This window comes from Elgaria multicarinata, chromosome 5, assembly GCF_023053635.1.
Source record: "Elgaria multicarinata webbii isolate HBS135686 ecotype San Diego chromosome 5, rElgMul1.1.pri, whole genome shotgun sequence".
NCBI lineage: Eukaryota > Metazoa > Chordata > Lepidosauria > Squamata > Anguidae > Elgaria > Elgaria multicarinata.
In genome coordinates, this window is record NC_086175.1 from 90,507,472 (window position 1) to 90,514,518 (window position 7,047).

A 7,047-nucleotide genomic window follows, 5' to 3' on the forward strand; every position below is an offset into this window, starting at 1 on the left:
GAGCTTGTGTACTTCTATTTCAGTAGATGCTGCTTTTCTCACCCCACTATTTGCTTCCCTTCTTCTAACATCCAGATTACTCCAGCAGGGGGATCTTTCCACCCTTCCATGATCCATGTGAAACTCTTTTTCTTCTTGCTCAGTGTCAGTACCTTAAGATATTTAGCCTGCAGGTGAAAAGGAATTGGTCCAAGGCCTGCTTTAAACTTGATGAGGATATTTCAAGCTCTTTTCATCTTGTTTAGGATGAAATTTGTGGATTTTGGCAAGCTGCTATCAAAATATTAACCAAATAAAATCTTCACTTATCTCTGTCTCCAATGGATGGTCTTTTTACAGAACTTGGAGGTGGGAAAGGGAATTAGATTGATGTGATCTAGCAACAGGATGAACTTCTTCTTTTACAACTTGTAGCAACATGGTTGGGCAAGAGTTGAAAGTTGGTTATGGGGCAGGTAAATTAGTGGGAGGTAGTGTCCAGCAGTGATCCACCTAGTTCATTTTAAGGGCCTTTGCCTATGCTGTCCAGTGTCTCCATCCAGCATAGGTCATTGTGTTTTAGGGCTTCTCTACATTAAGAAAAAAAATCCCTCATCTTTACCAGTGCTTTCTACTTCCAGTTCCCTCCTAGGATTGTGATGAGCTCCTTTATTCGGTGGACATGTGATTTGAGTTGAATTGAATTGAAAATTTCCTTTTCCTATCTTTTACATTACACTGCACCATGTAGTGGCTTAATTATAGCACAATGCCAGCATTTCACGCAGTCAATCGATCAAAAGAACGCTCCATTTTGCATTATCTCTAACCTTTTTGAAAGCAGGATAAAAGAGGGAAGTGTAGGAGATGTCCTGGGGGTTGAAAACTTCATTTAAATGACTAATTTAAGTCCCAGAGTGGCCCATCAAGAGCATGCAATCAACTGCTCATGTAGAGAAGCCCTTAGTCCTCATTTCATTCTAATTCAGTCTCCCTCAACCTGGTGCTGTCCAGATATGTTGGAGTACAACTCCCATAATCCACAGCATGCATGCTGGGGGATGATGGAATTATACTCCAACGTATTTGGACAGCAGTACCCTGTTGGAGAAAGCTATTCTATATTACTTGTCTCTGTACGAATAATTACTACTACGTGCTCTTATAGTCCCACATGCATCACAGCTGTTGTTTTTAAGTCTGCATAAAGGTGTGTCTGTGTGTGTGGTTTCAAATGTTTAGCATCTATACTTTTCATTGCCATATGTGTAAAGACAACATCGAAATATGTGAAAGAGACAACTAAGTACAATTTTTTAATTATCATGAAATATGCATCTGGGGTTCCAATTTAGACTCTTTAATATCACAAAATAAGGATGAAAACTTTGTAAATTTGCTGGGGGGAAACAACTGAACAGGCCAGTATTACTGTTGCTCAAAGAAACTGTTGGTATTGGGCTCCCTCTACTGTTCACTCCTGGCTTTACCTTCCAATTTCTTGATCTTTAAAAGTAACAGGAAGCAACGTGGGAAAGGAAAACTACTAGGGATGTGCTCCGCTCCGATTAGGAGCGTAGAAGCAGTAGCGGATTGGCCTGCTCCGCCTTACCCAGAGGCGGAGTAGGAGCGGACCGCGGACCCCCTAGAAGCAAGGCGAAGAGAAGCGACCATTTTTCGGAGCTCCGAGTTCAGGCGGAGCGCTCCGGTCGCCATCTTGAAAACATTTCGCCATAGGATTGCATTGCGGCAAATAATCGCGCATAACTACGTTGTTTTTGAAGCTATCGTTCTGGAAATTCTTGTGCACAGAGAGTCGTGGATGGGGGTCATTTTGAGACCACTCTCACCTCTCTGCGTGCTGTGGTTCACGTGCAATATTTTTTTAAAAATCGGGTCAACCGCGGGGCTCAAACTGCGTTTCGGCTTTTCGCCCATAGGATTGCATTGAGGGAAAGAATCGGGGATAACTGGGGGGGGGTTTAAGCTATCGTTCTGAAAATTCTTGTGCACAGAGAGTCGTGGATGGGGGTCATTTTGAGACCACTCTCAACTTTCTGCATCGTACGGGTCGCGGGCTAGAAGTTTTTTAAAAATAGGGTCAACCGCGGGGCTCCGTTTCGGCTTTTCGCCCATAGGATTGCATTGAGGGAAAGAATCGGGGATAACTGGGGGGGGGTTTAAGCTATCGTTCTGAAAATTCTTGTGCACAGAGAGTCGTGGATGGGGGTCATTTTGAGACCACTCTCAACTTTCTGCATCGTACGGGTCGCGGGCTAGAAGTTTTTTAAAAATAGGGTCAACCGCGGGGCTCCGTTTCGGCTTTTCGCCCATAGGATTGCATTGAGGGAAAGAATCGGGGATAACTGGGGGGGGGTTTAAGCTATCGTTCTGAAAATTCTTGTGCACAGAGAGTCGTGGATGGGGGTCATTTTGAGACCACTCTCAACTTTCTGCATCGTACGGGTCGCGGGCTAGAAGTTTTTTAAAAATCGGCGGGAAAAATACCTTTTTCAAAGGGCTGAGGGGCAGAGTCAGCTCCCGGTCATGATGATCCCAAAGTTGGAGGAGGGCATAGGCAAAACAGGTAACTTGGGATTCTGGGAAACTTCTCTTTCTTCATCTGAACGGGCTTTTCCCCGTGTTTTTTAACACAGTAGCCCCACCAAATGCACAAACACAACCTGAAATCATATACTAAGCCAAGAATAAGAGATAGAAAACACAGCACTGCTCCCCACCCTAACCTTGGTGAACAACTGAATCGATGTGGTGCAAGGGGATGAGCTCCCCTAGGGCATCTCATCGTGGACGTGCCCCCACTCTCTCCTGCACTGGAAGGCCATAGAGCCTTCCAAAGAGAGTAAAACGGTGGAGCAATGCCTATCATGAGTTGAAGTGAATGGTCACTTTTCAGTGGTGGAGCAATGCCTGTTATGAGTTGAAGTGAGCGTTTTACTTCTTCTCAGAGCTGTTGGTGGCTGTCTTGAACTGGCAGCTACTTCCCCCTCCCCCGGGCACGTCCCCCTATTGCTGGTAAAAGACAGATATAGCCTTTTTTTTTTAATTCTTCTTGCTGTTTATTGAGCAACACTGCTGCTTTTAATTCCACCCCTCCTTTGTTTATTGATTGATTTATTCCATTTTCTATGCATTACTGGCTTATCCTTGGCTCCCTTCCTTATGCCCCCAGAAATGCCAGCTGCATGCCTGCCTGCCTTCCCTCCCTCCTCCCCTGCCCACCTCGCAGGGATGTTGTGTGTGGGGTGCCCGATTTTCAAAAATTCGCCAAAAATCAGGGGATGATGGGATTGCCTTGAAACTTGGCGTGTGTGTGTATACGCCCATGAGGTGTCATGGTGCCAAACGTGAGGTTTCTAACTTCAACGGAAAAAAAGTTGTTTACTTTTTTAGCTTTCAATGCAACCCTATGGGGGGGCAAAAACGGAGCTCCGGATCCGGATCCGGAGCTCCGAGCGGAGCGGAGCGGAAGTGGGCGGAGCGGGGGCGGGGCGGAGCGACCCGCTCCGAAAAATGGCGGATCTGCAAGTGAAGCGGAGCGGGGGGTCCGTGCACACCCCTAAAAACTACTGAGTTTTTCTTTCTAAAGTAATGGGAGCGCCTTTGCTTTTAGTGCAATGCTTCCTATATTCCCTGTCCTACTCCCATAGCATGAGGTCAGTATAGTCTCGCTGTCAGGGGGAAACTGTCCTTTAAAAACTGAAAATAAAATAAAAGGGAGATGTGGGTCCCAGTCATCAAAATGGGGAGTGTGCGTTCTTCAAGAAGAAGGGGGAAATGTGTTGAGTTATGGCTTTAGAAGCTGTTTAGTTATTGCACAGACTGGGTTTCTGGTAGGGATGTGCTCCGCTTCTAATCGGACCAGAGAAGCAGTAGCGGAGTGGGGGGCTTCGCCTGCCCTTAAGGCGGAGGCGAAGAGGATTGGGGGGCCGACGGAGCGTGGCGAAGAGGATCGAGGTGAGGGCGGATCCTTCACCTCGATCCGGAGCTCCGCCGGAAAGGTAAGTGGGGTTTACCCATGCGGCGACGGCGGCAGGGCCCGGTAACCCCCCCCCCCGCCCTCCTCTCCCTTACCTGCCTCCGTCCGCGGTCCGTCAGCGTCTTCAATTGAGCCCGCGGTTCCAGCAGGAAGTCTGGGCCGCACTTGCAGCCCAGACTTCCTGGTGGAACCACGGGCTCAATTGAAGACGCTGATGGACCGCGGACGGAGGCAGGTAAGGCCCCCCTCCCCCTTGGTCCCTTACCGGGCTCTGCTGCCGTCACCGCATGGGCGGCGATGGCGGCAGCGCCCAGTAACCCCCCCGCCCTCCTCTCCCTTACCTGCCTCCGTCCGCGGTCCATCAGCGACTCCAATTGAGCCCGTGGTTCCAGCCCGTGGTTCCTACAGAGACTAGCAGAGATTTCAGCGGTTCTCAGCCAAGTCAGCAAAGAAGTGAATTAAGACAGAGATTTATGTAGGTTAAAATAAACCTTTTTACTGGCAAATAAATATATAATTTAGTTATGGCAGTACAGATACAAATACTTACAAATGGTCAGTCAATACAGCTCACATGAGGGACATGGAAGTTATACAGGAAGATAATGAACATGAAAACACATTTACTTTTATAGACAACCTGTACAATGATGCAACTCCTTGCAACCCTTAATTGAAGACAATCAGTTAGACAATTATTCAATTATGACACTCAATGTCCAGGTGTAGAGTTGACCTTTAAGTTTCTGCTGAGTCTTCTGTTCCTCCAGATCCTCAGCAATTAACAAATCAATGGAAAACATAACCAGGATCCATTCCAGGATCCAACAAAATGAACATCATAATATTGTTATGGGGAAGCATGGCTTGTGTTCAGCCTGCCTCCTTTTTGCTACCTGAGCAGAACAGCACTGAAAGCCAAACTAACTGCCCTGGATACAGACAGCACTTGCTCACTGATAAAGGCACTCTGTACACACTCAGATGCTTTGCAGTTTTCAGGACTCAAGCCCAGCAGTAAAACAGATTCAGTTGTTATGCATGCATGTATTGGAGTGGATTGGGGGTGAAGGAGAACCTTTTGTCATTTCCATTAAAAAATATGCTACACAGGGGTGTGTGGGTGGGTGTGTATACGTGTGCATGTGTGTAGCAATTTGTTGAAAAATATGAATTAGTGATGTTTTGTTGTCTAATCTGAATTTTTAAAAAGACTTTATCTAAAGTCAGCTTCCGAATAACAAATGCTGCAATTCTGTGCATGCTTACTTGAGAGTAAGCCTCAATGAACTCAATAAAAATTCTTCCCATGCTTAAGATCATGCTGCATTTCTGAAATGATCCTTTAAACCAGTGGACAACTGTAGGAGGTTTGGACCCCATGTTCACCCCCTGGGTGCGTGCACACACACACACACACACACACACACACTGCAGACCACACCTGTCCGGGGAGGGGGGAATCAGCAGCAAATTGTTTCATAGTGCTCTGTAGCGCTAAAAGCAGTGAAGGCTGATGGCTCCAATGTCAGTGGGGCTGTGAATCCCCTCTGGCTCTCAGTCAGAACTCTAAAGGAGCTGTCCAAAGTACTGAACCTATGGCTGATTTACAGTACTGACTACTTCTGAGTAAAACTCAGAAGAGATTCACAGTCATGCTGACACTGAGCCACCAGCCTTCACTGCCTAAGAAGGCTGAGTTTAGCTTGTTTGGAAGCTAAATCTGAGCCGTTTGGTGCTCTAAACGCTCTGGATGCTTTTGGGTGGCGGCTGTTTTTAAAAAATTCAAATTCAAATGCAAGTGAGTAAATCAACTATTATAACCTACTCAAAACAAACAAACATAAAATACAGAACAGCAAATTTCTCTCAGGCCATGAATGGCCACTTCAGGAGTAGGTCATGAGCTCCCAGGGTTTCTTCTCTTCTGCCTACACTGCCTCGGGGCACTTGTCTTAATAGGCCCAGGGAAGATGGGAAAGATCCCAAGCCGTTTTCTCTCAGCTTGATATATGGTCTTTTTTAGGGTCTGATAGCAAGAAGTCCTTGGTCTCGACTTCTTCTTTTCTGCCTTCTCTCAGGGCACACAGCACAGGTCTTTCAGTAGCCCCTTGGGAAGGTGCCTCAAAAGTTCTCTCAGGCCACTGATGGGTCTGTCTCCTCGGAGGCTGACAATACAAGCTCCCTGTTCTGGACAACTTCTTGTTCCATAGTGCAAATGAGCCAGTGTGGTGTAGTGGTTAGAACATTGGACTAGGAGTCAGGAGATCTGGCTTCTCACTTGGCAACAGAAGCTAACTGGGTGACTGGCCCATTCACAGACTCACATCCCAACCTATCCCACAGGGTCGATGCTATGAAGATAAAATGGAAAGGAGGAAGTTTAGGTACACTGCCTTGGGTTCCTTAAGGAAGAAAAATGGTGGGATATAGATTAAAAAAATAAAAAATGGTAGAAAAATGTATCTTAAAATGGACTATCAGTTCTGAGAAGGACCAGGATATGTACCACAGTGTGGATATTTGTGTGTCTGAGGGTCAAACAACTCATTACATTAATGATGTAGTGCGTAATAATAGGTACATAATTCAGTTCAGGATTCAGTTCAGGACCACTGCACACCATTCACTCCAGAATCCAATATAAACTTCTCCTGCTGACCTTCAAAGCTCTTCACGGTCTAGCTCCTGCCTATCTCTCATCTCTCATCTCACACTATCGCCCCGCTCGTGCTCTCCGCTCCTCTGATGCCATGCTTCTCGCCTGCCCAAGGACCTCCACTTCCCTTACTCGGCTTCGTCCTTTTTCTTCTGCTGCCCCTTACGCCTAGAACGCTCTTCCAGAACACTTGAGAACTACCAACTCAATCACTGCTTTTAAAACTCAGCTAAAAACTTTTCTTTTCCCTATAGCCTTCAAATATTGAGTTTGTTCTGACTCTATACTGTTTAGCTTCACCCTACCCGGTGCCTGTTTACACTTCCCTGTGCCTGTTCGCATTCTCCTTCCCTCTTTATTGTTTACTACAACTTATTAGATTGTAAGCCTATGTGGCAGGGTCCTGCTA